Source organism: Oryzias melastigma, linkage group LG18, assembly GCF_002922805.2.
Source record: "Oryzias melastigma strain HK-1 linkage group LG18, ASM292280v2, whole genome shotgun sequence".
Lineage (NCBI taxonomy): Eukaryota > Metazoa > Chordata > Actinopteri > Beloniformes > Adrianichthyidae > Oryzias > Oryzias melastigma.
The window spans coordinates 24,650,191-24,658,343 of record NC_050529.1 but is presented as its reverse complement, the minus strand read 5'-3'; the positions used below and the strand labels follow the sequence as shown (position 1 = coordinate 24,658,343).

The following is an 8,153-nucleotide window of genomic DNA, read 5'->3' as shown; positions in this document are numbered from 1 at the left end:
TAGCCCGATGAAAATTTCAGAATAAAAGCAGTGCAACTTGTGTTTTGACATAATGCGTTGTGACCCTTCATGGCCACCGTAAATTGCCTTTTCAGAGCAGGAAACTTGCTTGGAGACAGCTAAGGAAACAGTTCTGGTCCTCCTTAATGAGTGAAGAAAAGCTGCTTTTTTCCTTCTTCATCTGCTCTTTCAGATGTTTTCTCTGTAGCTCTTCTGAGGCAGAATGTCCTCATCAGCTGCAGTTCACTCATGTGGAATATCTGACAGCCTTTGGTGTCTCTAGTCCCAACATCAAACAGTGCTGGACTTACTGCAGTTGTGGAGTTGCACTTTCTTCTATCACTGATGATAGTGAAACAAGTCCTATAAATGTAAGACTTGACATTCAGATCACATGGAGAGGAACCAGGCGACCCACACAGGCCAGGCTGGTCTCAGTAAACCAGTATCGTTTACATTTCTAATGATCTTCTGTGAATAAATAGCTCAGCGCTAAGACAGCCCCCTTCAAAAGGATCGGGACAGTGAGGCCAGTGGACAGAAAACATTTGTCGTTGACTGCAAAAGAGAAAAAAAGTTTACTTGCCAGATTTTATTTCCAAGTGTTTGCACGTGGATTTGGTTAATGACTGTACAGTTGTTGGTTTAAATCCTGCTCTGCATGCTCCATAGGGTTCAAACTGGACCCTTCTATCACGTTTCCACTTCTGGAGTTTGACAAACTCCTTTGTTGCTTGAAAGTGTGCTTTGGATCTCTATCCTGCTGCATAGTTATGGATCTCTCAGTCTATGTACTTTATTCAATGAGCCTATTGCAGAAAAAAACACCATTACATCACTGCCACTGTGTTTCTAAGCTGGTGAGTTAGGGTTTATAGGCAGATGCTTGATTCTCCAAACTTTAAGGTTTCTGTCCCTTTGGTAAATGTTTATCTTGGTCTCATCACACCCTAAATCCTCATCTCGGAACTTTCAGGCTCTTCTCTGAACTTGTTTTATTTAATCAAAGTCCAGCCTGACCCTCCTGTTCTTGCTGATGAGTGGTTTGCTCCTTCCTTCTGCTCATGAAACCTTCTTCAACAGTGAATTGTGATTCAGGTTGTTGCAGGTTTCACACTTGTGTTTTTAGAGTCTTTCTTGACTGCTCTTAACACTTTAAGCTCCAGTGTTTATGTTCTTTGATTTACTGTAACTTTCAACTGTTAATCATTCCAGCAGATTCTGAAGCAGAAAAGCAGCGTGAGCGTGAAGGCCTGAAGTCTGTCTGATGTGAAACTGAATGTAGACCTTCAATATTGATTGTTGAGTGATTAGAGACAAGAACACTGGTCAGTCTCATGTTCTAACACGTTTGTTGTGGTGAAAGTGGATGGGGGTTTAACATCCAGATGTAAAAACCTGAAAACAAAAGCTGAAAAACACACTTGTGTCTGATTTTCAAATCAGAAGGAACTGGCTGGAGTGTGGTGCTGTAAAACCTTTACATACCTTTAGGATTCACAGTTGCTGTTGAGGCTGTCCCTCAGCAGCAGCAATGCTGGCTTTAGAGCTGATGACACACTGGAAGCTCCCTGTCAGCTTCAGCTCCAAAGATACAGCGTCCGCGATAACCAGCAAGAATTTTAAGCTTGGATTTGTCTGATAACAATCCATTCTAACCCAGGCTTTGCCCACACAAAAAGTCTCTGCTCCTGGTTTCCTTTAATAGTGAGGTTATTTCTCACTGTATAAAAAGATACTCAGTCAACCCATTTCCCTAAAACTCAACAGTATTTTCATGTCTCCGGTTCGTGCCTCAGGAGCAGTGTTGGGTTCTGGATGTCCACATCAGTGTGGGATCAGACTGAACATGCATGAAGGGAACAAAAGCCTTGGTTGTAAAGTTTGCAGCTAAACGCTTGGGTACCACATGCTAACGTGTGCATGCCTTGATTCGGCTCCCAGTCTAGATTGTTTATAGGGAAGGTGCTGCAATGTTCCTGTGTGTGCAGCAGAGAGTTCAAACTTTGTCAGACATTTGTTGTCTGTGTGCACAGAAAGCTTCAGCTGCTGCAGGACGTCAGATTCTGGCTGGCAGCTTGCTCCAGTATCAGTGAGCTTTTTATAGGAGCCGTCATTTCAAGACAGAGAGGCTGAGAGGCCAGCTTCATTACAGAAACAAAACATGCTGCAGAGCAGCAGAGCACCTATCTGCCCTGTGAACATTTGGAGTTTCCCTTCTCTTAATGTCACCCACATACTGCTGAGACCAGCTGTGCTCATCAACTCTAATGGCAGAGTTTGATTTCCATCAGATAAACTTCATCTTTTCATTTGAATGATAAAAGTTGAAATCCTCCAGAAGCAAGCCTTTGTTGTCAAACAGCCAATGATAGTATTTAAAGACAAGAGCACGTTACTCAGAGACTGCATAGGGGTGTAGCGGTTAGCACTCTTGCCTCACAGTATGAAGGCCTCGGTTTGAATCCTGCCTGGTCTTTCTCTGGGGAGTTTGTACGTTCCCCTCGTGGATGTTTGGTTTCCTCCCTCTGTCCAAACTCATGTTCTATGCGTTCATTAATGAATCTCCAATAGCTGTGAATGCAGATGAACGTCTTTGTGTGTTTGCTAGAGTGTGTTACCAAACAGTATCTGGAATAGGCTCCAGCAACCCCGTAACCCCAAAAGGGATTCAGCAGAATCTGAAAATGGATGGGTGGATGAATGGATGGATGGATGGTAGATGGATGGATTAATGGATGAATGGATGGGTGGATAAATGAATGGATGGATGGAGGATGGATGAATGGAGGGTGGATGGATGGATGAATGAAGGGTGGATGGATGGATGGAGGGTGGATGGATGGATGGATGGATAGATGGAAGGATGGATGGCAGATGGATGGATTAATGGATGGATGGATGGAGAATGGATGGAATATGGATGCATGTATTGATAGATGTATGAATGGAGGATGGATGAAGGATGGATGGATAGATGTATGAATGGATGATGGATGGATGGATGAATGGATGGATGGATGATGGATGGATGGAGAATGATTAGATGGATGAATAGATGGATGAATTGATGAATGGATGGATGGATGGATGAATTAATGAATGGATGGATGGATAGATGGATGAATGAATGAATGGATGGATGAATTGATGGATGGATGGATGGAGGGAGGATGGATGAATGGATGATGGATGGTTGGTTGGAGGGTGGATGGATGGATGGATGGATGGATGGATAGATGGAAGGATGGATGGCAGATGGATGGATAGATGGATGGTGGATGGATGGAGAATGGATGGAATATGTATACATGTATTGATAGATGGATGAATGGAGGATGGATGAAGGATGGATGGATAGATGTATGAATGGATGATGGATGGATGGATGAATGGATGGATGGATGATGGATGGATGGAGAATGATTAGATGGATGAATGGATGGATGAATTGATGAATGGATGGATGGATGGATGGATGGATGGATGAATGAATTAATGAATGGATGGATGGATAGATGGATAAAAACACAAACCTTTTCGCTCTTGAAACTTCTTTAGGTTCTTTTGACAGTTGGGCCTCTTTGACTGACAGGTGTCTTGTGTAAAGAGTGAGTTTGTGTGTGTTGTTTGTTGTTGAGGTTCAGCAGTACCTGGAGCTAAAGCTCTGTCATTAGTTGTCATTTAACTGGACCTCTCTGCAGCTTTGGACATGCTAAACCCCGGCAGCATCCGGCTCGTCTAAACTCTGATGTCATCTTCTCAGGCTCCTGGTTAGAACAGCCTTTTTAGGGTTCATGACAGAGGTCAACGTTTAGAAACCCCTCTGCTATCTTCTGGTAATGTTACAGAGGAGAAACTTAAAAAAAAGAATTCTGAAAACTGTGGTTTCTGTGTTTTGTTTTGTTTTTAGCTTTATGTTGATATCTTCTATAAATACACCAGGGGCCCGTTCCAAGAAGCAGGTTTTGTTGGAACTCTGAGTTCGTGAACTCCAAATTCAGCAAAACTCTGAGTTTTCGGTATCAGAAAGAGAGATAACTCAAACCCGGGAAAGTGGGCGAAACCAAGCCCGTTCCAAGAAGCGGGTTAAGCTGAACTCAGAATCAATCACTATGGTAACTGAGTCTGTGAACGAAACCTGGTCGGTAGCAGGTTTTCTTCAGGAAACTTAGAGTTCTCTGCGGTCTCCGCCCCTTTTTAAAGTGAAAGATGTTCAAATATGAGTTCCTCATTAACATTTAGAGAACATTCACATTAGAGACGTCACGTTTCCACCACGCAGAAACCAGAATGACATGTTCATTCATAGAGGATCATGTCAAGAGGAGGCTGATTAATCCAGAGGATATGTTATTTACGTCGGTAGAGGATTTTGAGGACACGAGTCGACTGACTGGAGTTTCCCAGTTCATTTTTTTTTGAGAGATATTATAAATAGTGAGTTTTTCCAGGGACTCGCTATTAATAATACTGAGTTTTCTTTTCCTCATTTTAAACCCTTAACAATGGAAATCATTACATTGCAAAGTCTGAAATCATCTACTGTCTTGTACTTGCAAGAAATGTTAGCTCAGTTGGCAGCAAAGATGCCTTCCTCTGTGGAAGCCTGAGTCCGAATCCTAGCAGTGGAAAACTTTCTCATGCTTAAAAAAAAAAAACTGCGAATATTTTTTAAGTCTTGAGAGTTAAAATCAAATAAATGCAGCTACAGAGTTTCTTTTTAGCGTGCAGTGATATCCTTGTGTAGGTGGGGGGGTGTACCAAAACTGGTCATTCATGCGATCACGGAGATTACTGGTTAAATTAGTAACAGATCAAAAACCATTCCTTACTCAACAAGAGACAAAATAACCTTCCTGACATTATTTGAAATGATTCAAATAACTCTGCAGATATTTTCTCTCTGTTCTACCGCTGCAGCTGTGTTGCTTTTCTTGATAAAAATGTTCTCCTATAGTCGGCATATGCTTTTTTTTTTTTTTTTAGTCGCATATACTTGAAGGAACTTATCAATTTCCGTCGCCGGAAGTACGTAACTCAGCTGTTTGTTCCCGTTGCCATGGTGAATCGTGCTGTCTTTGCTCCATTGATCAGGGCTTTTAATGGTCGCGACGCTCACACCTGATTCTGGTTCTAACAACTTCAAATTGATTGAATCAAACATTTTCAGCTGTTCTGGAACTGAAAACCCTGAGTTTGAGAAGGTTTGAACTCTAAATTTGTTGAACCTGCTTCTTGGAACGGGCCCCAGGTGATATTCTTTGCTTTGAAATGTAACTTTTTGTTATCCCAGTTAGATTTGTGTTTAGGTCCAAAGACACTTGTCAGAAAAACCCTGAGATCCAAAGAGAAATCTTTGTTTCATACAGGATGGAGACATTGACTTGTCCTGTACTGAACATCTTTGTTTTCACTGCTAATGTTATTCACGTTGGTTTAGTCAACAAAATGCATGTAAAGAATACTTCACATCTTTATGACAGCTTCCGGTTGTGACTGAAGGTGGAACTGGTTACTTTAAAAGCTTTCTTTTAGGCACAGAAATGCCTTCCTTCAGTGACATGACCATGAATGCTCAGTAACTATCACATCAACGCCACCTCTCACGTGATGATGCTGTGCTCATAAAAAATGTTTCTTTTCTGTTTTGATCTCCAACAGACATGAAATGGGAAAAAGCTGGACTCCTTCGGGTTTGGACTCCTTCGGGTTTGGACTCCTTGGGTTTGGACTCCTTCGTGTTTGGACTCCTTCGTGTTTGGACTCCTTCGGGTTTGGACTCCTCGGGTTTGGACTCCTTCAGGTTTGGACTCCTCGGGTTTGGACTCCTTGGGTTTGGACTCCTTCGTGTTTGGACTCCTCGGGTTTGGACTCCTTCGTGTTTGGACTCCTCGGGTTTGGACTACTCGGGTTTGGACTACTCGGGTTTGGACTCCTCGGGTTTGGACTCCTTCGTGTTTGGACTCCTCGGGTTTGGACTCCACAGGTCCACAGGTTTCCACCCGCATTTTGGCTTTTTTCACGGTGCGACCCTCCTGCTGTCTCACCAACACACGTCAGTCAGTCAGTCAGTCAGTCAGTCAGTCAGTCAGTCAGTCAGTCAGTCAGTCAGTCGAACGTCTCCTCTGTTTGGAGCTTGATCATTGAAACAATGGTAAGAAAAGAAACAGAAATGTAATTGTCTCTCTGCAGTAGTTTGATGGTATTTTGTATATTTTTGAAGTGACACATTTTTGTTTGAATTTGTTTCTGCTTTAATATGGTCTAAAGCACTGAAAAGTGTGACTGCTCCACTCCCTCACATCCCTTCCTTCAGATGAAGCTTTGCTGACAGCTCAGTGCCTCACTATTTTAGATTAAAATCTGCATTGTCTACACCATTTTCATTTTTTTGTGTTATAATTTTTGACACCAAACAGTGAGAGTTGTTTGTTGGTGTGTTTAAAACAGAAGGATCTGCTGGACAGTCCATCAATTATTTTTTAGCAAAAAAAAAAAAAAAAAATCAAAACTGATGACTTTCTTTATATGCTCAAACATGATTTTTATAAACTGTGTTGACACATTTAAGAAAATGTTGCAAATCTGTTGAAGTTGAATGAGCCACAACGAAACTGAGTCACATAGTTGTTGTGAGTTGTAGTCTTAAACAGTTTTGTCACAGAAGATGCTTCGCTGTGGTCTTTGTGTCCAGTTTATGGGAGTGTGTTGTTGTTCCATGTGTGTGTTTGAGAAACACAACATTGTTGCACGTGCTGAAGTTTGAGTGAAGTTGACTGGATGGGATTGTCTCCGTGTTTTAAGGGGCCATACCCTGATTTTCTTAATCCTTTCAGAGTGAACTATATTCATATATATGATCATATATATGTCTATATCCATATATTACCTTTGAAACTCTAAGAAACAAATTGTTTATAAAATATTAGTCATCTTTGTGAGTTTTTTCCTACCCGAAGTAAAACGACTGGATTCCTGAAGCTCCGCCTGCTGCTGCGTGTGGGTGACGCCCACTTTGGGGTTCTTTATAGAGGGGAATGAACAGTGAAACACTCTTAGAAGCTCAACAAGTTGTTTTTTCAAAGTATGGCCCCTTTAATGTCAGATCAGATGTTGGTTCAAAATCCTTTTCAGAAATGTTGAACTCACATTTCTTGAAAAACTATTATCTGTGATGCTTTAAAATTCCACTCATATTGATCAACATGCAACCATACGGACAAATGTCATATTTTAGTCGTATGTTTAACTTGATCATAGAGGTGAGAGTGACTTCAGGTGAATCTGTTTTTGTAACTCACTCCTCCTGTCTTCCTGTCCTGCTTGGAGCGCTGTATCATTTTACGGATGTGTGTCAGCAGTGTTTGAAAGTGCATGATGATTTTGTTCATCTGGGCCATGATGTGAACTGTCTACTATGCTCTGCTGTTGGTAATCAGATGGTTCTGTGTTTGAAGATTTTCTTTCTTTTCTGGAAAACAGTTTGTGAGAGGATATGCAAGTAGGGTTGTCTTGAGAGAAACAAGGATTATTTTTAGATTATGGAAAGAAAGTGAGTGCACTGTGAAGAGAGCGCAGGGATTTTATTTGGAGCACATCAATAAACTGATTAAAAAACTGTCTCACATCTCTGAAGTTTCTTTAAAGTGAAATCAAACAAATTCAGAACACAGAGAGAAGACAAACTTGAAGAAGACTGGTTGGCTTTGCTTCCAGCACCGAGACTGAGCTGTTCCTGAAAAAGTGGGAAAGGTTTTGATTGCTTCATGTGAAAGTAAATAGTGAAATTCAGTGTGATGGTTCAGCTGCTGGTGCTGTTGGAGATGATGGTTTATTCTGAAGACAGAACGAGTATGTTGGATTTTAAAAGAAATACTGATTCCGTTTCTTTAAAAAGTGATTTCAGAAAGAAACAAATGTTTAGCCCTTTAACAGTGGAGCCTCAGTGTTTATGTTCTTTGATTTACTGTAATTTTTCAAGCGTTAACACAATAATGCCAACCGCCTCACGCCGCTTTTCTCCTTCACAACATACTGGAATTATTATGTTACCAGTTGAGAAGTGACAGGACCTAACAGATTTTGGGTTTAAGTCTCACCAGCGACGCCTCAGGATTTAAAATGTTAATCTGATTTTGATCAATAAATTA

General features: G+C 41.2%; 1 protein-coding gene across 1 annotated transcript in view; it reads left to right on the top strand.

The window, feature by feature from the left end:
* lg18h4orf54 (linkage group 18 C4orf54 homolog) overlaps positions 1–7,717 on the top strand; it is a 13,441-nt gene extending 5,724 nt beyond the window's left edge. Inside the window, exon 2 of the mRNA XM_024288493.2 lies at positions 5,665–7,717. The gene's annotated coding sequence lies outside the window, so the exon portion shown is untranslated. The remainder of the gene's footprint in view (positions 1–5,664) is intronic.
* The last annotated feature ends 436 nt before the right edge of the window (positions 7,718–8,153 follow it).